General features: G+C 41.1%; 1 protein-coding gene across 5 annotated transcripts in view; it reads right to left on the minus strand.

Annotated features, from left to right (window-relative positions):
• Positions 1-15557, minus strand: part of LOC108442230 (vacuolar protein sorting-associated protein 13B) — a 401016-nt gene that overhangs the window by 37752 nt on the left and 347707 nt on the right. The gene's annotated exons all lie outside the window — the stretch shown is intronic.

Genomic DNA, 15557 nt, shown 5'->3' on the forward strand with positions numbered 1-15557 from the left:
CTGGACTTCCTCATTCCACCACCAACTTTCCTTGTATTCTTTCCTCTGACCAGACGAAACACCCAACACATTTTTGCCAGTTTCTCTCACCACCTTAGCTGTAGTTTCCCAGTCCTCAGGTAGCTCCTCACTGCCCCCAAGGGCCTGTTGCAATTTTTCCCTGAACTGCCTGCAACCATCCTCCTCCTTCAGCTTCCACCATCTAATCTTTGGCTCTGTCTTCACTCTCTTCCTCTTCTTTGTTTCTAATCTCATTCTACAGACAACCACCCTATGCTGCCTTGCTACACCCTGGTACCACTTTACAATCTCCAATCTCCTTTAGGTGGCATCTCCTGCTAAGGATATAATCCACCTGTGTGCACCTCCCTCCACTCTTGTATGTCACCCTGTGATCTTCCCTCTTCTGATACGTGTTCACCTCCTCTAACTGACAACCAACCTGTGGTGCATATGAACTGACCACATTCAAAATTACACCATCAACCTCCAACTTCAGGCTCATGATCCTGTCTGACACTCTCTTTACATCCAGATTACTTTTCCCAAGCTGCTCCTTTAGGATTATCCCTACTCCATTTCTCTTCCTCTCTACACCATGATATAATAGTTTGAATCCACCTCCAATGTTCCTGGCCTTGCTTCCTTTCCATCTGGTCTCCTGGACACACAGAATATCTACCTTCCTTCTCTCCATCATGTCTGCAAGCTCTGTGCCTTCAGAGTCCCTACTCTAACCTCCACACTCCTGCCTTTCCTTCTCTCTCGCTGCCTTCTAACCCGCCTTCCTCCTCTCCTCTTTGATGGTCGTCAACCTACAGTAGTCCAATTTGCACCGGCACCCTGCTGGTCAACAGCACCGGAGGCGGTCGTTGTTAACCCAGGCCTCGACCGATCCGGTATGGCAAACATATTTGTGATCCGCATGATAGTTTTGGCACAGGTTTTACGTCGGGTGCCCTTCCTGACGCAACCCTCACCATTTATCCGGGCTTGGGACCGGCACTAGAAGTACACAAAGTACACCCCTAATGGCTGGTTTGTTGACCTAAATGACTGATGATGATAAATAGAATCCACCTGTGTGTAATCAAGTCTCCGTATAAATGCACCTGCTCTGTGATAGTCTCAGAGTTCTGTTTAAAGCGCAGAGAGCATCATGAAGACCAAGGAACACACCAGGCAGGTCTGAGATACTGTTGTGGAGAAGTTTAAAGCTGGATTTGGATACAAAAAGATTTCCCAAGCTTTAAATATCTCAAGGAGCGCTGTGCAAGCGATCATATTGAAAAGGAAGGAGTATCAGACCACAGCAAATCTACCAAGACACAGCCGTCCCTCTAAACTTTCAGCTCAAACAAGGAGAAGACTGATCAGAGATGCAGCCAAGAGGCCCATGATCACTCTGGATGAACTGCAGAGATCTACAGCTGAGGTGGGACAACAATGAATCGTACACTGCACAAATCTGGCCTTTATGGAAGAGTGGCAAGAAGAAAGCCATTTCTCAAAGATATCCATAAAAAGTCTCGTTTAAAGTTTGCCACAAGCCACCTGGGAGACACACCAAACATGTGGAAGAAGGTGCTCTGGTCAGATGAAATCGAACTTTTTGGCCACAATGCAAAATGTTATGAACACACCATCCCCACTGTCAAACATGGTGGTGGCAGCATCATGGTTTGGGCCTGCTTTCCTTCAGAGGGGACAGGGAATATGGTTAAAATTGATGGGAAGATGGATGGAGTCAAATACAGGACCATTCTGGAAGAAAACCTGTTGGAGCATTGTCTTCCAACAAGACAATGATCCAAAACCTAAAGCAAAATCTACAATGGAATGGTTCACAAATAAACGTATCCAGGTGTTAGAATGGCCAAGTCAAAGTCCAGACCTGAATCCAATCGAGAATCTGGGGAAAGAGCTGAAAACTGCTGTTCACAAACGCTCTCCATCCAACTTCACTGAGCTCGAGCTGTTTTGCAAGGAAGAATGGGCATAAATTTCAGTCTCTCGATGTGCAAAACTGATAGAGACATACCCCAAGCGACTTGCAGCTGTAATTGCAGCAAAAGGTGGCAGCTGCCAGCTTCTGTACACCTTTATCTGCCCAGATTTTGAAACCCCCATCAACTCTCCCCGCCTTAAAAAATGTGTTGCCCAAAATAGGTGAAAAGCGAGAGATGGGAGGAGTATCTCCCACATACTGATGCGCCCTATACAAAATGTCACTTGTCTTCTTTAAAAAGGAGTTTTTTTTGTCATTTTCTTTAAATCTGTTGGGCTTGCAGAATATAAATACTGATTTAATTGAAGGTTTGTTATTGATGTTTGTTCAATATTTATCCATGCTGGAGGTGTCTCATTTGAAAAGTAGAACATAGCTGAACGCAGTTCTGCAGACCAGTGATACAATTTAAGATTAGGGAGATGTAACCCCCCCCCCCTCTCATATGGCAGGTACAACAAGCGAAGTCTTAGTCTAGGTTTTTTATTATTCCAAATGAATCTATTAAAACACTGTTTAACTCATCAAAAAATAATTTTGGAAGAGGCAAAGAGAGTGACCAAAACATAAGAATTTTGGTAGTATGTTTATTTTGATCATGTTTATATGGCCAACCTGCCATTTATTTAGAGACTCCTGTACTTCACTAATCAAAGGATCATAGTTTGTTGATAAAAAAAAACAAAAAATCCCTCTTTTGTATTGATAAACGGGGTTTGCATAGCTGGAGTTAGCCTTTCATCTTTGTTCAGAAAAAGCATGGAAGATTTTGAATCATTTATACTATAGCCGGAAAATCGGCAAAATAGCTCCATTTGTTGCATTAAGTTTGGTATACTAATATACAGCCTTGTCAAAAAAACTATCAGGTCATCAGCATACAGGGCAAATCTATGCGCTTGATCTCCTAACTGGATACCAAATAAATCAGTTCGCATTCTAATTGCCATCACCAAGGGTTCTATAGCCCGAATAAATAACATTGGAGATAATGGGCAACCCTGGCGAGTAGAACATTCCAATGTGAAAGGTTTAGAAACTATGTTGTTTGTTAAAACACTAGCTTTAGGATTTGTATACAAAAGCTTAACCCACTTGAAAAAGTTACTTCCAAATCCATATCTCGGGAGAACATTAAATAAATATGGCCATTCTATTCTGTCAAAGGCCTGAAGAGCATCAAGTGATAGTAAAGCTGTATCTTTAGCATCAAATATCTCATGAATTATGTTTAGAACTCTTCTTATATTGTGAAATCCTTGACGTTTTGGTACGAAGCCATTTTGATCATTATGAACTAAATGTGAAATATAGGGATCTAATCTTTTTGCTAAAACTTTACAAAGTATTTTAGTGTCAACTCCCATCAAACTTATTGGTCTAAATGATGAGCACTCTGCGGCAGGTTTACCGGGTTTTAATATCAAAGTGATCATTGCCTGTCTCAGAGTGGGTGGGAGAGCCTCATTTTTAAACGCTTCTTCATACATGTTAAAAAGTGGAATTATTAGTTTTTCTTTGAAAATTTTGTAAAATTCAATCGGGAAGCCATCTGGCCTTGGAGCTTTACCATTATTAATACTTTTGATAGCCTGTGAAATTTCTTCAATATTTAGATTTCTAACTCCTGTTTTGTGTCTTCTGTGAGTGTCTAAAACTGAAGTTGGTCTAAGAATAAGTCTCATTCTTCCGAGGCATGGAAACAATCTGATTTATATAAATTCTCATAAAATTGTCTAAAGCTATCATTAACTTCAGATGGATCTACCATTATCCTCCCTGAGGTGGTCTTTATGCTATTAATTGCCCTTTCACTCAGCATTTTCTTAATTCTCCATGCCAAGATTTTTTCCGCTTTCTCTCCTTGGTCATAATAAGATTGCCTCAACCACATTAGACTTTTTGCTGCTGCATCAGTAGATAATTTAATATATTCAGTTCTCATATGTAACAGTTCACTTTGCTTTATTGAGTCATCGCAAGAGTTTATATCTAACTCCAAAGATTTAATCTGTTTATCCAGGGTGTCCATTCGTATTTTTGTTGCTTATTCTTTGTACTCGAATAGCTAATAATTTCACCTTGAATATGCACTTTAAATCCTTCCCCTCTCACTGAGGCACACGTTTGATCTGTGTTTAACAGATCAAGTTCCCCTATGAACTTAAAAGTCTGAATTCTGTAGCCATCTTGCTTGAAATCGCCAATTCCGGGGGGGGGGGGGTTACAGATAAAAATTTTTATGTGAATATTCAGTGAGATAGCTGCATGATCACTAATCACTATGCTATCATACTGACATTGTTTGATCCTTGATAAAAGTTCTCTTGAAACAAGAAATTAATCTATACATGAGCGGGACTTAAGTACACTTGAGTGACAGGAGAATTCTATTTTGTCAGGATTTTGTTCCCTCCACACTTCCACCAAGTTGATATCTAATATATATTGATTTATTAATTGTCTGGTTTGGGCTTTATAGGCATCTGAGCCTGTTGAGCGATCTATGCCCCGGTTTAAAGTGCAATTAAAGTCTCCTCTAATTATATAAAGTCCTTGCAAAGTAGATACAGTAAGAAATAGATCTTCAAAAAAATTTGGTTTATTTTCATTTGGTCCTTACAAACTCACTAAATTTAATGTAATCGAAAGGATGTTACCCTGAACGATTACATACCTACCAACAAGGTCTTATTACTGATATTACTTATTACTCTAATTACACCTCCTGCATTGTATGACGCATGTATCACCTGGCCAGGTCATCTGTTCTTTACAAATTTAAATTCAGTCTGTAAGATGTGTTTCTTGGAAAAATATTATTTTATACTTCAGTTATTTAATCCTGTTTATATCCTGTTTTAATTTAATTCGTTTCCTGAGTCCCCTGACATTCCAACTTGTGATATTTATATAAGTGATATGGGCATTCAGTTGTTCCATACTTTGTTTTTTTGTCTGTAATATTAGTATAGTGACACATGATGCTGAGTTAAGACAAAATACAGATAAGTTTTGAATGAAGTAAATAATTAAATGAGAAAAGAAAATCATGGTAGTGACTCATAAAACTCAACCCACCCCCCTCCCTTACTCAGATTAGTAAACTGGGGCCTGTACTGATCCACTAAAAAGGGGAGTAGCTGAACTATAAAACCCAATTTCAAAGGCAACATCTACCATGCATATGCCATACTAAAAAAATTAATCTAGCAAACCTATATGAACATGTTAACATATAAGATTAGTCACTGAATGGAATTATTCAACAGAAGTGTCATGTGACCAAGTCCCTCTTTTAAGAATAAAGTTTAACCAAAATAGGTGTCAAAGTGGTAAAGAGAGAAAAAAGGAAAGCATCTATGTATATATATTTTTAGCAGCATTTTAAAACATTATAGAAGATATCTTGTAAGACAGTAAAAAGAAAAAATATTTCCTTAGCTGCTGTGTCTAGTAAAGTAATAAGTCAATGGTTAGCAAGAGAGAGAGAAAAAAAAGAAAAAACAATATTATGACTCCACTAGCATACATAACAAAGTATGGCTATTAGTTATGAGCAACTGATTCTGTAATTCAGGAGGTGAACCGCTCACCGCTACAGTTAGTCCTGTTTAATATGTCTATGGCGGAAACCCCCAGCCTCCTTTGGAGATGAAAACAGGTGTATCTTCCTATCGTGGAGTATCCTCATTTTACATGGATTACGTTGAAACCCGCGGAACATCCCTTTTTCAGCGAACACTTTCCTGATGATGCTGAACTCGGCTCACTGTCGCATGGTCTCGGCCGAAAAATCCTGGGTGAAAAAGAGTCTGTTTCCATCGTGTCTGATGTTACGTTGCTTTGTGGAGCGAAAAACAAACTCCCGATCTTGGAGGTTCAGGAATTGGATAAGGACAGCTCTGTGTTGGTTTGGCCAGGGTATGGTGAGCCCTCTCAATGACGAAGGATCTGTTGGTCTCCAGCCAGCGCGGCAACATCTACCATACAAACTCCAGCAGCGGTTGCTGCCCCTTGGCGCACTCCCGGGGGCCAAACAGGCGCAGGTTCTTCCTTGGACCCCGGTTCTCCAGGTCGTCAGTCTTTGCTTCCAGGTAGGATATTCGCTTCATGACACTGTTAAGATAAGCCATGCTATTTTCTAAGAGCTCCTCTGCCGATATGATTCTGTTTTCAGCTTCTTAGTGGCTACATTTTGTTTTACCTCCGTCATGTTTTTCTCCAAAGCAGCGACCGACTTCGTCATTTCACCCATATGGTTATCTATGCTGTTCAGCTGGGTTCCGAATCCACTGAACTCGGAACGCAGTGACCAAAGTTCAGCCAACAACGTGCTAAGGTTGATCACACTACCAGCTCTAGCGACCCCCTCGTTGTTGTGATCTGTTGGCTCCTGATGCCCTGCTTCCCTATTTGGTGGCTACCATACATAGTCTAGGTCACCCTGGAGTAACCCAGATGGTACATCACTTCAACCAAGTATGATGGAATTCCTAAATTCCTAAAGTAAGCAACACCTGTCTTAAGGCAAATCCAGGACCTGTAGTCTTTGTCCCCTACCAAAGTGTAACACCACCGAGTGGCTCGCGCCAAGAATTGCACGTAGAAAACAGGACTGTTTGATAATAATTTGCAAGTTTCCTACATTCAAATGTCTGGTGAAAGATTTTATTCCAAGGTGGGGTCTTCCAAGGGTCACTGAGAGTGATCAAGGAACTCACTTTACTGGGAAGGTTTGTCAAGAAGTAGCAAGGTTTGCCAGTTTCTGCCACAGGGGCCTAGGCCACCAAGCCCCCCCTGCAATCTACCACTGCCTATATGGCACTGCACCGCTCCCCCATGCTGGACCTTGCGGGTGGTGGGCCCACATGGTCTCCCCACGTTGCCTATTTGAGCTGAGCCCAGCCGGGTTACGTGGGCTGCCTGTCCACAAGGTGCTCACTGAGGAATGCTACCTCCAGGCCTGGCTCCAGAGGTAGGTCCCAGTGACCCTCTTCTCCCGGGCAGGGTACACGATTTTCTGTGTCCATTTTTCATGGTGGGGTTTTGGACTGCATTAGACCTGTTTGCCCTGGGAGACCTTACCAGGAGCATACTGCTCCTGACGACTTACCCCCATATCTCAGGGTCTTGTTGACGAGTGATGGGAAAAGGGGATGGGAGTGATGTCCGCAGGCTGGGACAGGTGGCAGCAGTAATGTGGTCACTGTACCGGACTGTAGTGGTGCAGAGGGAGGTGAGCAATAAGGTGAAGCTCTCTGTTTACCGGTCGGTCTACATCTTGACCCTCGCCTATAGACATGAGGTATGGGTAATGACTGAAAAAATGAGACTGCGAATACAACCGGCGGAAATTAGCTTTCTTTGCAGGGTGGTGGGCTACACTCTATTCGATAGGGTGAGGAGCTCGGCCATCCAGGAGGAGCTCGGAGTAGAGCCACTACTCCTCTGCACTGAGAGGAGCCAGATAAGGTGGTTCAAGAATCTGATCCAGATACTCCCTGGGCACCTCCCGATGGGGGTTTACCAGGCACGGCCTACAAGGATAAGATCTCAGGGTCGTCCTAGGACCCACTGGAGGGATTACATCTCCAAGTTGGCCTAGGGTTCCTGGGAATTAGCAGGAGGATGTTGAGTGGTCAACAACAATGATGATGATAGCAAGGTTGTTGGAGATAAAGTGGCATCTCCACTCTCCCTATCGACCTCGAGCATCAGGTTATGTTGAAAGGACGAACAGAACTTTAAAGTCCAAACTGACCAAGTTACATCATGAAGGGGTTTCATGGGTGGAAGCTTTACCAGCTGTATCGCAGCATCAGAGTTTCAACTCTGAAATGGAAATACCCAGCTGCCACCATATGACATTATTACTGGTTGTCCTACGTCACTTCCAGCAACTATTTATCCAAAAGCGGCAGACATGCATGTTATGTCTGATAGTCTGCTGCAATACTGGCAGACTTTATCTGAGGCTGTTGCAACCGCTCAGAACCAAGTGTTGGATGCATGGAAAGAACCTACTAAGGGGGTCATCCTATCATTTTAGGTACATGGGTAATGGTTATGATGCATAACACTAAGCCATTGGGGCCAAATTGGGAAGGTCCATACCAGGTTCTCCTTACTACACCCTCTGCTCTAAAATGTAAAATAAATAAATAAATAAAACAAAATGGATACATGTCAGCCAAACCAAGGTGGTACCACTACCTGATGATGATGGCTAGTTGAGAGATAAAATGGGTGAGAAAAAAAAGAAAAAACTCTGATATTTACATCATGGAGATTACCCTCAGAGTTTACATTTTTCCTAACTCCCCTTTGCAGCTAGCGCTCCCCTACTCCCACCAGAGGCCAGGATCCAAGTTAGGTAGGGAAAGAAGGTATCACAAGGGCTAAACCAAACCTTTATACAAGGGCATAAGACACTGCTTGTGTACTAAGAATATGATGCTGCCACTGTGTCTGTGTGTTTTTTTTTCTAGGATATACCCAGAGCAGACCTGACACTGTGACAAACGAACAGGACATCAGACAGGTTCCTGAATGGTGGTCAATGACCTGATATCTATCTAGGTCCACTGATGCTCCCGTGTATTCTGGAAGAGAAGACGACTACCACGATGACAAGCTGCATAATAAAAGACTTTTATAACAAAAAGGGAATAAAGAAAAATGAAATCTTTAGTTTTCATAAACATTCTGACGATAGCTTTTGCAGGCATGATGGAGGATGGTTGTGACCACAAACATGGTATGTGCTCAGGCCATCCTGTGGACACAAATTCATACCTTAGGAGCAGTGGTGGACAGTAACTAAGTAAATGTAGTTCGTTACTGTACTTAAGTAGTTTTTCCATTTTGGGCGACTTTTTACTTTCACTCCACTACATTTCAAAGTCAAATATCTTACTTTTTACTCCACTACATTTTGAGAATTCTGTCGTTCATTTTGGTTTCTGTGTGTATAAAAACGTAACATGTCAAAGCAAGAGAAGTGCAAAGCAAGAACACCAATCAGGGAACAGCTGTGTACAAACTGAGTACATGAAGCAAGTCTTGTCACAAAAATGATAGTAGGACATTAGAGCCATAATTAATCTTTTAGTACTTTTACTTTTGATACATAAGTACATTTGAAGGCAAATACTTTTGTACTTTTACTCAAGTTGAAATCTAAAGTAAGGACTTCTACTTTTACTAGAGTAATATTTTACCTCTGGTATCTCTACTTTAACTCAAGTACATGATTTGTGTACTTTGTCCACCTCTGCTTAGGAGGTGATGGTTGTTTTGTTTGTCATACCTTGCATCACCGCTATTATGTGATCCCAATGTCTAACATTTCTGCACAAGCTTTACGTACAGTCCATTCTGCATCTGAACCCATGAAAATAATAACACAAATGATGGTAGATGGCATAAGTGAAGATAACTGGCCCTTGCCTATTGTTAAATGTCTCAGGTCAAATAGAGCTGCCTGTTACAATTCAAATGCTGCTAGCTCCCAGATTGTTGGCTGGCAGTATACTGCTAGAGTTTATAGTACTAATTACAACTTTATGGTTTATCAAAATTTAACTGTAGCACATGATTATCAGGATAATTCTATCTGGAATAATGGATAAGCAGATGCCATTCCTGTGAGGACTTCCTCAGGCTGGGTATGAATTGACAAACCTTGCTATCCAGAGCACTTATCTTAGTAACATTACATGTTCTGTTTCAATCCCTGCCTTCTCTATGAATGGCACATTTGGTGTAAACATTCAACCACCACAAATACCAACCCATTTGGTATTTAGATGAGGGAACCACCAGTAAATGGAACCATGAATTCTGCTGTCTACCAAAAATCCTGAAGGAGGATGTTCTGTTCGTGACCTCAAGCTGAAGCGCACTTGGGTTCTGCAGCAGGACAATGATCCAAAACACCAGCAAGTCCACCTCTGAATGGCTTAAGAAAAAAAAAACTAGTCTTGGAGTCTAAGTCAAAGTCTTGACCTGAATCCAATTGAGATGCTGTGGCATGACCTTAAAAAGGCGGTTCATGCTCAGAAACCCTCCAATGTGGCTGAATTACAACAATTCTGCAAAGATGAGTGGGCCAAAAGACTTGCTGTAAAAACCTCATTGCCAGTTATTGCAAATGCCTGATTGCAGTTGTTGCTGTTAAGGGTGGCCCAACCAGTTATTAGGTTTAGGGGGCAATCACCTTTTCACACAGGCCCCTGTAGGTTTGGATTTCTTTTCCCCTTAATAATAAAGACCTTCATTTATAAACTGCATTTTGTGTTTACTTGTGTTATCTTTGTCTAATATTTAAATTTGTTTGGTGATCTGAACCATTTAATTGTGACAAAAATGCAAAAGAATAAGAAATCAGGAACCACTGTATGCCCCAGATAACTATGAAAATATTGCTAAATATGTAGCAGATCTTCATAGACTCATTCCAAATCCTGTTCCCGAGGATCGCTTGCTAAGATCTTTAACTAGGTTGGCAACATTTTTGGAATTACAGTACTGTGCGAAAATCTTAGGCACCCAAAACACATTTATTTGCTGAGAAAAGTGTTAATATTTGCATAAACAGCATTTACACAATATTAATTCATAATGATCATTATTCATTAAATTGTGCTTATGATGTAATTTATGATATTACCAAGTCTCTGTGGTGGCTGGAACTAGAAATTCTAGTTACTTTTTAATGTTTTTATTTTTTTTTTAATTTTATTTGAATTATGAATGACTTCTATTCTAATTCTAATGTATATTGTGATAAACTCACTGCTGATGTAAATTGTTAAAAAATTGCTAAGATGCCTAAAACTTTTGCAGAGTACTGTATATTCTCTGAGATCTTACAGCAACTGCTCCGTTGTGGACTTCCTTTTGTAGCACCAGTAATAGTTGCTATTATTTACCTTTGCCTCAAATCACTGTGGTGCTTGATGACTAAATTCCACTGGCTTAGGCAATCCTTATAACCATGGAAACACTTAATTTCCCCAATTTGCCTGTATGTGGATACAGGGGAAAGAGACCTGTCTTTAGAACTTGAAGAAAGAGGGAAATATGGCCCTATTTCTCTGGAAGAGGAAAGGATAGATTGATTAAGCTTGTGAGAACATACCTTTTATAATATGTTCTAATGGGGAAATGAAGGAATTTATTGTTGTGAAATGTGCTGTTTCATATATTCTGTGTCTGTATGAATGTGTTGAAGTGCATGTATGGCTGTATATTTTACCCTTACATGTATGTATGTTTACCCTTACATGGTCATGAAGAGTGAATCCATGAATTTTGGTGGCTGTTGGGCAAAGGAAATGATGCTTGAGTGGTGGTGAAAATGAGTTCGATTCTATGGATTGAACGAGGGATGAAAAAATGACAAATAGATGAGTGCTGGTCAGTATGGCTGTGGATTAGAGCTTGGGAATCTGTCTTGAGTGAGTACATGAATTTTGGTGGCAAAGTAAATGATAGAGCTGAGGTTTGGATGAAAATGAATGGGATGCTATGGGAGGAATGAGGGTTGAAAAAACTACACATAGAGGAGTGTGGGTCAGTAAGGCAGTGGATTAGAGACCTGACCTCAATTACAATCTAAATGAGTACATGTAAAAACTAATCTAAATGAGTACATGTACTTGGCGTTTATGAAAAAGACAGAGTGGGGCATTTTTGCGAAAGAAAGCAAGGAATGAGGGATGAAAAACTGACATATAGAGGAGTGCAGGTCAGTGTGGCTGTGGATTGAAGCTTGGAGATCTGCCCTGAATGAGTGCTTGAATTTTGGTGTCTGCTGAGTAAAGTTAATAATAGTACTGGTGTTTGGGTGAAAACGAATGGGACTCTACGGGAGGAACGAGGGAAGAAAAATAAGAAATAGAGGAGTTCTGGTCTGTATGGCTGTGGATTAGACCTTGGGTATCTGCCCTGAGTTAGTTCATTCATCTGGTTCTCCTTTTCAGTCTCGGTTCCTCACCCTCTTTTATGGAGTTTTTCCTTGCCACTGTTGCCATTAGCAGGCTTGGACCTGGATTTTTTCTGTAAAGCTGCTTTGCCAAAGTGCGTACTGTAAAAAGCTCTATATAAATAAAATTTGGCATTCCTTGTTGCAACTAAAAACCAGCCATTAGGGGTGTACTTTCTGTACTTCTGGTGCCGGTCCCAAGCCCGGATAAATGGTGAGGGTTGCGTCAGGAAGGGCATCCGGCGTAAAACCTGTGCCAAAACTATCATGCGGATCACAAATATGTTTGCCATACTGGATCGGTCGAGGCCCGGGTTAACAACGACCGCCTCCGGTGCTGTTGACCAGCAGGGTGCCGGTGCAAATTGGACTACTGTAGGTCAAAGAACATCAAAGAGGAGAGGAGAAAGGCAGGTTAGAAGGCAGCGAGAGAGAAGGAAAGGCAGGAGTGTGGAGGTTAGAGTAGGGACTCTGAACATAGGGACAATGACTGGTAAAGGCAGAGAGCTTGCAGACATGATGGAGAGAAGGAAGGTAGATATTGTGTGTGTCCAGGAGACCAGATGGAAAGAAAGCAAGGCCAGGAACATTGGAGGTGGATTCAAACTATCTATCGTGGTTCTATCATGGTGTAGAGAGGAAGAGAAATGGAGTAGGGATAATCCTAAAGGAACAGCTTGTGACAAGTGTTCTGGATGTAAAGAGAGTGTCAGACAGGATCATGAGCCTGAAGTTGGAGGTTGATGGTGTAATTTTGAATGTGGTCAGTTCATAACCACAGGTTGGTTGTCAGTTAGAGGAGAAAGAGGAATTTTGGAGTAAGATGGATGAAGTGGTAGATGGTGTCCCTAGAGAGGAGAGATTAGTGATTGGTGCAGACTTCAATGGACATGTTGGTGAAGGGAACATGCTGGGTATGTATGGTGTGAAAGACAGAAATGCGGAAGGTCAGATGGTTGTAGATTTTGCAAAGAGAAAGGAAATGGCTGTGGTGAACACGTATTTTCAGAAGAGGGAAGAACATAGGGTGACATACAAGAGTGGAGGGAGGTGCACACAGGTGGATTATATCCTTAGCAGGAGATGCCACCTAAAGAAGATTGGAGATTGTAAAGTGGTACCAGGGAAAAGTGTAGCAAGGCAGCATAGGGTGGTTGTCTGTAGAATGAGATTAGAAACAAAGAAGAGGAAGAGAGTGAAGACCGAGCCAAAGATGAGATGGTGGAAGCTGAAGGAGGAAGATGCGGGCAGTTGAGGCAGTTCAGGGAAAAATTGCAACAGGCCCTTGGGGGCAGTGAGGAGCTACCTGAGGACTGGGAAACTACAGCTAAGGTGGTGAGAGAAACTGGCAAAAATGTGTTGGGTGTTTCGTCTGGTCAGAGGAAAGAAGACAAGGAAAGTTGGTGGTGGAATGAGGAAGTCCAGGAGAGTATTCAGAAGAAGAAGGCAGCTAAGAAAAAGTGGGAAAACCAGAGAGATGAAGGAAGTAGGCAGGAGTACTGTGAGGCTATTCACATAGCGAAAAGAATGGTGGCAAAGGCAAAGGCTCAGGCCTATGATGAGCTGTATGAGAGGCTGGACAGTAAAAAAGGAGTAAAGGACTTGTACCGTTTGGCTAAACAGAGAGATAGAGCGGGAAAGGATGTACAGCAGAGAGGGAAATGTACTAGTGAGTGAACAGAGAGTGTTGAGTAGATGGATGGAGTACTTTGAAGAACTAATGAATGAGGAAAATGAGAGAGAGAGGAGGACAACGGGGGGAGAGATAGTGGATCACGAAGTGCAGAGAATTAGTAAGGTGGAAGTGAGGGCAGCTTTAAAAAGGATGAAGAATGGAAAGGCAGTTGGTCCAGATGACATACCTGTGGAGGTATGGAGATGTTTAGGAGAGAAGGCAGTGGACTTTTTAACCAGGTTGTTTAACAAAATCCTGGAGAGTGAGAGGATGCCTGATGAGTGGAGAAACAGTGTACTGGTCCCCATTTTTAAGAACATGGGTGATGTGCAGAGCTGCAGTAACTACAGAGGTATAAAGTTGATGAGCCACACCATGAAGGTATGGGAAAGAGTTGTTGATGCAAGGCTAAGGCGAGAGGTACAGATCAGTGAGCAGCAGTTTGGTTTCATGCCCAGAAAGAGTACCACAGATGCAACGCGACATAGGGGAGTGCAAGCAGCCCAGTTTTATCAAACCTACACCGGTTGCCAGTTAAATTTTGCATTGATAACCTCAGTATCAGAGTGAACTCTCATACTATGAACCATCACACCTACTTAGATCACAAGGTGCTGGCTTACTATTAGTACCTAGAATTAATAAAGTTATTATAATAAAGTTATATAATCAATGATGAAGTGGAGGAAGGGCAGATGAACTGTAAGCATCCTTGACAACTGCATCTAACTTTGGTGTTGGAAAGTGAAACATATGTAGCGAACACCACCATCAGCTTAAAAGGACATTACCTTGGGAGTCTGGACACTGTGGGAGGTTAGCAAGGCAAGAGTTTATGGCTGCCTGGTATGCCTAATAAAGAGCAACTCACTCATTTCATCACAAATTAACTAATCTACATTTTGCTAAAACAAACAAACAAAAAAAGATCCAACCCTATTCATGAGCTATTTCCCCATTTAATTAATCAATGCAATAAAAAGGCTTGCTTCTTCATTTTCCATCCTCATACACTCAGTTCAAACTGGCTTCATCAGAGGGAGACACTAATTAAGTAAAACACGCCATCTCACTGACCTCATTAACTTCACAGAGAAAAGTAATAAAAACAACTTTATTTGATCTGTACACACAGAAAAGAGCCCATGATAAAGTAAATCTGGGAAATCTTTTAAGGGTATTACATAAAACTTGCTTTGAAAAATCTTTTATAGTCTGGATTAAAATACCATACTACACACACAATTACCCATATAAGTTAATTATGCAGATGACATGCAACTTTTTACAAAACCTACAAGATCTATCAAAGATCACCAAGCTAATTAATTCTATCACCTATCACCACCCACAATGTGAATAAAATTTTCCCTGAAAATGTTAGTTATTGCAACTGAACTTTACATTTACAGTTATTAAAAGCATTAGAACATGACTTGAATTGCTGGATGAATTTACCTATTTACAGATCTATTTCTATCATTGGAAATTTCACAACAACTGACAGTGTAGCATACTTATGTATTTTCAATTCATAAACTGATCTGAATTTGGACCAATGGGAACTCACAAATCCCTTGGCAGACATTACATTCTTCAGTCTTTCAAATTCCTTTAGGAGCTTGCCAGAGATTGTTTAATTAACACTGTGCTGCCAGTGATTAAAGTACTAAAAACATATCAGGGATTTTATACCTTACAACCTTTTGGAGGTTGTGCTTTGACCATGAAAATAGGGCCACAGAAGTGGCTTTTTAGAGTGTAACAAAAACAACTACATACACTGATAAAGTTTCTATACTTGCAGTGTATCAGCTTATTAGTGTAAATGCAAAACCTTTACTAGTAAACTTTCACATTCAACTTTAACAGGTTGCATAACA

The sequence above is a fragment of the Pygocentrus nattereri genome, chromosome 24, assembly GCF_015220715.1.
Source record: "Pygocentrus nattereri isolate fPygNat1 chromosome 24, fPygNat1.pri, whole genome shotgun sequence".
NCBI classification, from domain to species: Eukaryota; Metazoa; Chordata; class Actinopteri; order Characiformes; family Serrasalmidae; genus Pygocentrus; species Pygocentrus nattereri.